Below are 7,215 nucleotides of genomic sequence, written 5' to 3'. Positions count from 1 at the left end.
CATGCCGCGGAGCGGCTGGGCCCGCGAGCCATGGCCGCTGAGCCTACGCGTCCGGAGCCTGGGCTCCGCGACGGGAGAGGCCGCAAGAGTGAGAGGCCTGCGTACCGCAAAAAAGAAAAAAAATATATATATATATCAAGTGTGGGTGAGAATATGGAGCAACTGGAAAGCTCATGCATTGCTGGCCTGAAAGCACAGTAGGTTGTGCATTTTGGAAAACTTTGGGCAGCAACTACTAACACTAAACACATCCCTGCCCCACTCCGGGACCCAGCCACTCTCCCCGTGGCATGTGCAGGAGCATGTGTGTCTATCCCCAAAAAAGATAAGCACAGGACTGCCTAAAGCAGCTTTGTTCCTAAGAGCCGAGAACTGGAAACAACCCAAATGTCCATCAGAAATAGAATGGATCAATTACGGCTTGTTCACACAGTAGAATACTACACGGCAATAAAAAATAAACCAGTACGCAACACCTATGAATCCCACAGACATTATGCCGAGAAACAGAAGCCAGACACAGAAGAGAACGTGCTGTGCGAATCTATTTCCATAAAGTCCCAAAACTAACCTATGGTGAGAGCGTTGGGGGGACGAGGAGAGGTACTGCTGGGGAAGAGATCTGAGGAAGCACCGTAGGGGGACGGAAATGGTCCTTATACATGGAAAAATGTATCAAGCTGTGTACTAACAACGTGTGTAGTTAATATAAAAGTTGTAACTCAACTGAAATGAAAATCCCTCAGAACAGCTTGGCGGTTCCTCAAAAAGTTAAACATAGAGCTACCATATGACCCAGTGATTCCACTCCTAGGTATGTACACAAAATAATTGAAAACACATTCAGTTCTGGACCCAAACAAACACTGGACACTAGCGTTCAGAGCAGCACTATTCACGATAGCCCAAAGGTGGAAACAACCCAAATGTCTATCAACTGATGGATGGATGAACAAATCGTGGAATATCCATACAATGGAATATTATTCAGCCACAAACAGGAATGAAGTGCTGATACCTACTACAACAGGGATGAACCTGGAGATAATATGCTGGGTGAGGGAAGCCAGACACAAAAGATCACACGTTGTATGATTCCAATTAAGTGAAATATCCAGAACTGGCCGATCTGTAGAGACAGAAAGTAGAGTTGTGGCTGCCAGAGGCTGGGGGGAGAGGGGAAATGGGGAGTGAGTGCCTAATGGGTGTGGGGTTTCTATCTGGAGTGACGAAATGTTCTGGAACTAAATAGTGGTGATGGATACACAACATCGTGACTATGTTAAAGGCCACTGAATTGTTCACTTTAAAAGAGTTACTTATGTTACATGAATTTCATCTCAATTTTTTAAAAAGTAAACAAGCAAAAAAACTATGTAAAAAAAAAAATCTCTCCGGAACATACGCTGGTGAAGACCCCGTTTGCTGCATCTCCGGAGTCCAGTACAGCCAGATTTTCCCCTGGGGATGGACAAGACAGACACTACGTTGTCTAGAGAGCCCCAACTCACTAGAGGCCCTGGCCTTAGGGCCCATGTTGTATGAAAGCTCCTCGTCTTCAGCCACGAGGGGCACGAGCACTGAGGGGACACATGGGAGACGCAGCCGGCGGGCAGCGCGTCACAGCCGCTGCATGTGGTCTCCTCTGGAGCCTACAGATCCCAGCTCTGCAGCTCTAGCTGGGTGATCAAGGGCAAGGTCCTTCCTTAGTCTCTCTAAGCCACTTTCTCCCCTTCTGTAAAATGGGAGTAAGAACAACACTTACCTCACTGAGTCCAGGAGAACGCAGTGGGCTAGAACAAGTAAGGCACTTGCAACGGACTGGCCCATCCTGAGCTTGCCATAAATGGACCCAGGCTAGGTTAGTCAGCATCTATGCCACTCAGTGCTAAAGTTCCTGCTGGAACTCTTGTGAGATGCACTTCTTTCCACCGGAGTTGCTGAGAGCACTGGATCTAAGCCTGGGGCTGCTGACCACCGTCTTTCTTAGAGACCATCTGCCTAGAAAAGGAGACAACACAGGGAGAAGCATTGCTGGAGCACCCGGACACAGCCTTGCCTGAAGCCATCGACTCTGCACTTTCGTGTTACGTGAGCCAGTATTTCTTCTTCTGTTAAGCTGGTTTGATTAGGTTTTCCGTCACTCGCAACCTAGACAGTCCTGCTGATCCTGGGGCAGAACACGCAGAATGGCTTTTGGCGTTGCTGCGGTACCACACCTCCGTCATTTGCCCTGGGAGTTCCGTAGCCGGCTGCCAGCGGACACTCCTGCCCAACAGGCTCGGGCTCCTCCGGGAGGCTTGGGGCAAATCATCAAGGCCACCCAACCTCACTCCTTTACACCCGAAACCCTTTCTTCCCCTGATCCTCCTGTCCCCTCATTTCTCCTCCCTCTTCCCCTTCTCAGAGACTGTCTTCTTTCCTGCTTTCCTAAGAGGATGAATTAAGGACCAATTAAGGCTGAGTGTGGAATGTGGAATCATCCACCCCAGATATCAGAGATCACACATCAAGTAGTCTCTGCTGAGATTACTTAACCTCTCTGAGACTTGCTTTGCTTTTCTGTAAAACGGGGATCATACTTCCCATTCATGAGCCTTATAAATACGCCGTGCACACCGTATGCCCCATAGGAAGTACTCATCCACACTGATGACTATTATTAACCCTTACCTCCTCTACCCAGTCCTTGGCCCATTAATGCCCATTGCCATCGGTGACCTTGAGGACTAAAGAGGAGACCAAGCCCCTGGCCATCTCCCGGGTGGTCTCCACGAAATCATCTGCAGACACTGTTAGCTGATGACTTAACTCTTCAAACGAGGTCCACCCCAGTGAAACGCCTGCCTGCTCAGCCAGGTTTTAAGAATATAAATACCACCATCGGCAAGATTCAAAGCCCAGGGCCGGGTAATGACTACCCCTCTTGGGCCTTAGTCTAAGGCAGGTTCCAGCCTGCTATGCAGGGCCTGGAGCTTCTCTTAGGTGAGGCTGTAGCAAACAGCCTCGCCTTGCATGGAGCATTTCACCTCTGCTTAAGGAATAAGAAGCACGTGGGAACTCTGCTGCCAGTCGTCTCAGTCCCCAGGCTCAGCACTCTTACAGCAGAAGTGGAACGGTCTATGTATGAATGGACATTAGCTAGAGATGCTAGGAAACCCATAACTGAATTTAGCCTGTGAACGGATTGGAACAGTATGCCCACCCTACACCATCACTGGGGATGCTCCCGGGCTGTGGTATTATTACTGGAGACTTTTCCATTCACAGAGCACTCTTCAAACATCCTGCTACTTGTGTAAGATGCTTACCATCACATGATGCTGAGGTCACACCCCAAGCGCCCTTGCATAATTGGCATTCTCTCGAAATGACACAGATCAGTCCAAGGCATTCTGGAAGTCGTGGAGTATAGTTTTGTGAGCTGGGTGTAGGCTTTGGAGCCAGTCCCTCTGTAAGGATTGGGAACTGAGTGGTGAAAATGAAGTACATTGTCTGCATTTGGCTTTTTTGAGTGCAGTGCAATGCTGCTGTCTCCTCCTCTACCCTACACTGCAAACCCCTGAGGGGCAGGGTGGGTCTCGTTTGGCTTTGTCTGCTAACAAGCTGGCTTAGTTTCCTGTTCTGCTAAATGGGGATCCTAGCGGTTCCTGTTTAGTAGGGCTGCTGTAAGGATGAGTGACGGCTGCCTTTGCTGAGCCTGTATCCCGCGCAGGGCACCTTTCTAAGTGTGTTACAGGCATGACCTCACCTAATCTGGGCAACATCCCAATGAGACAGGTACTAGTGGCATCCCCAGATAAGAGGGATTTACAGATGAGGAAACTGACGCGGCGGGGGGCCTGAACACCTTGCCTGAGGTCACAGACCTAGCAAGTGCTGGGGCCAGAACTGAACCCAGGCATTTGGACAGTGGAGTCCAGCTTTCTGACCACCGGCCCCACTGATCCCTGGTTCAACACGGTGATGGATGTGAAACACGTACATGGCACAGCATCTGCACCCAGCTGTCTATAAACTGTACATCTGATTGTTATTCATGCCCTCCACAGGACTCCACACACACTGTGGGACATCCACTAGTCAATATTTAGTGAATGGACTAACGCAATTGGTCATGAAATACTGGTTGAGCTCGCGCCATGCCCAGGGTACTACTCTAGACACAGGGGATGGAGACTTGCGAGGCCCCTGACCTCCTGATGCTTCCATTCCAGTGGGAGAGGACAGGCAGTGGCCTTAGAGTCAGCTAGAGTAACAGATATAGTATAATGTCAGAGGTGATGTGAAGCAGCCCAAAGGGAAAGAGACAGACGGGAGCTGAAGGGGAAACAATTTACAGTTTCTTTGAAAATGTGGAATCTTAGAACCAGAGGGGCAGTGAGAAAAGTCCCAGAAGGGATGTATTTGTGACTCTGTAATGCTTTGGTCAAAGTAAATGCCACCACATAGCAGTGAAAGTTATACCAGGGGTTTTGAAATGGCAACAGAGAGGGATGGTTGATGGGGTCGACCTGGGGGTGGACTCGCTACACACACACCCCTGCCGCCACCCCGGCTTTCAGAGCTGACAGCAGTGTGAAGACAGGACCAGGCAGCCCCCAGCAGATGGCATCCACGCACGCCTCCCCTGCCGGCTGAGCTGACCTGGGAAGGGGCCTCCCGAGTCCTGTATTTTGCCTTCTTTTGAGTGAGTGGCCAAAAGCTCAACGCAGTCTCAATTAGGACGTCCTTCATCTGTGACCAGTACATAAGAACCAAGACCACCGCAATGGAATTTCAACTGGGTAAATAAAATGTAGATGCTAAACCCTGAGTTGCAGCAGCTGGACGAGTGAGAGGCCAGCGGAGATGGGGATTCACAGGTGCAGGACAGTATGGCCGGCTTTCCTGGGTGCAAAGCATGCAAAACAGGGTGGGTAGATTTGCAGAACACTGGACAAGGAGAAAAAGAACTCAGGTTTGTGTGCAATTGTCCTCCGACACCAAGTCTTGGGCCGCACAAGCGGCATCGCGAGGAGGCTGTGATCTGCAGGCTTCAGCCTCCCAGCTGCTCTCGCCTCTGAAACCCCCCGGGAGCTCGGTGGTGACCTCATTAGCATCCAGTCCTGTGCTCTGGAGGGGATCCGCTGTGCAGGGTCCAGGTTGAAGCCGGCCAAGAAATCCTTGAAGAGAGCCAGGGACAGAATTTAAAGCCAACAGAAACAGCAGTTTCTGACCCAGGGTTCCCCACAGTCTGTGGAATTCCATGAAGGAGGTGATGTTAAGATGGTCAAGGAAGACCACCGGGGCCCCTACCCCAGATCAGCACCTTGCTGTCCCTGTCTTGGGCTGATCAGACCCCCAAAGAGGGTAGGGGCCACCATGTCCCAGCAATGGAGCTCTTGCAAGCTGACATGGAGAGTGGCCTCAGAAGAAGGGGAGAAATGACAGAAACATGGGAGGAAAGCCCAAAGTTATCAAAATTATCAAAACTCTCCCAGTCAAGTTGGATTTGGAGTGCAAATAACAGGCCCACTTCGCAGGCCCAGCCCGGCAGACAAAGTGTCAGCTGTGGTGACACATCGTGTTTGTCCTCTGCCTCTGGCAGCTGAGTACTGGCTTGCTTGGCCATCCGCAGAAGAAATCCATCTTGACAAGAACATTCTAATTCTATTAGGAGGCGTCTGAGCCAGGCATTTTTGGCCCTTCCCTGCCTCTCTGGGGAGCATGTCAGGACCAGCCATAACACAGGCAGGGGAAGAGAAAGGACCGGAGGCCCTGAGCTGGGATCTACAGGAGCCGAGAGGCACTTCATTCTGCAGGGTTTATTGATCGCACAAAAGTGCTTCCACCTGGGACGGGAACCAGCAGGGCTCCTGTCCCAGGACAACCAGTCCAGCACTGTGGACAAGCTCTGGAGTTTGGGAGACAGGCCTGGATTCAAGTCTCAGCTCCACCACTTTCTTTCTGGGAGCCTCAGCCTCAGTTGAGGCCCTGAGGCCTCTCTGAGCCTCAGTTTCCTGATCTGTAAAATGAACATAATAATAGCACCAACCACAAATGATCTTTAGGAGGACTCGGTGAGATCGCGCTCATCAAACACTCACCAGAGCTTTAACCGTTGTATGTGCTCCACGAGTGCCTCTGAGGCCCTGTTAGCTTAACTGCGGTTGCCACAGTGAAGGGAGGGCTTCTGTGTTCCAGCGACTGTAGGCCTGCCCTTTGTCCGGTGCTCTCAGGCACCAGGGACCATGCTAAGTGTTTTACAAACATCGTTACCTCACTAATTTTCCCAGCAAACCTATGACACTGGGACCATTGTTGCATCAGTCAGAACAGTTCTGATAGCAGGTCACAGGTCGGCCGATTAAAAGCAGATAGAACAAGGGGGAAGGTGGGTTTTCTCCCAGCACTCGATGTCTGCTGGCAGGCTGTACCAGGTGGGATTGGTGTCCCCATGAACTCTCCAAGGACCAGGCTCTTTGCATCTTCCTGCTCCCCCATCAGCTGCAGACTGGCTTCTTCCCTCATGGTCACGGAATGCTGCTGCAGCTCCAGGTGTCACACGCAGATGTGACAATACTCTGACGAGCGGCATTTGTCCTGTCCGTCTCTACTAGGAAGGGAAGCCTCTGCCCTAAACTGAAGGCACGCAGGCCGCCAGTGTCGTCTGCCAGGACTGGGGCAGAGCCCTCCACTTAGCCCCACCGTTCACTGGCAAGGAACTAGCCCGACTGTTCATCTCCCATAGTGGGAGGTGGGCTTTGCCATCAAGGAGAAGGACTTGGGGGAGGGAGACAGTTGATAGTGTCTTCTCAAATGTTCACCCATCCTTGACGAGGAGAGTCGAGGTACAGAAAGATGAAGCTGGGTGTCTGACATCACACTGCTGGCAGGTGGTGACTCCAGGCCCACAGCCTGGCCACTAGTCTTCCTGACCTTTCCGACCTAGAGCATTTAAGAAATCCTTCCCTACCCAAAGTCATGTGCTTTCTTTTTTGAAGTTTTGTTTTTCATACATAGGTCTTTTTTTTTTTTTTTTTGATGTAGACCACTTTTAAAGTCTTTATTGAATCTCTTACAATATTGCTTCTGTTTTATGTTTTGGTTTTTTAGCCCCAAGGCATGTGGGAGCTTAGGTCCCTGACCAGGGATCAAACCCGCAACCCCTGCATCGGAAGTCTTAACCACTGGACCGCAGGGAATTCCCGCACATAGGTCTTTAAACCACTT

Source organism: Neophocaena asiaeorientalis, unplaced genomic scaffold (assembly GCF_003031525.2).
Source record: "Neophocaena asiaeorientalis asiaeorientalis breed wild unplaced genomic scaffold, Neophocaena_asiaeorientalis_V1.1 scaffold606, whole genome shotgun sequence".
In the NCBI taxonomy this organism is placed as follows: Eukaryota; Metazoa; Chordata; class Mammalia; order Artiodactyla; family Phocoenidae; genus Neophocaena; species Neophocaena asiaeorientalis.
The sequence above is the reverse complement of the archived record's forward strand: the minus strand, read 5'-3'. Positions refer to the sequence as shown.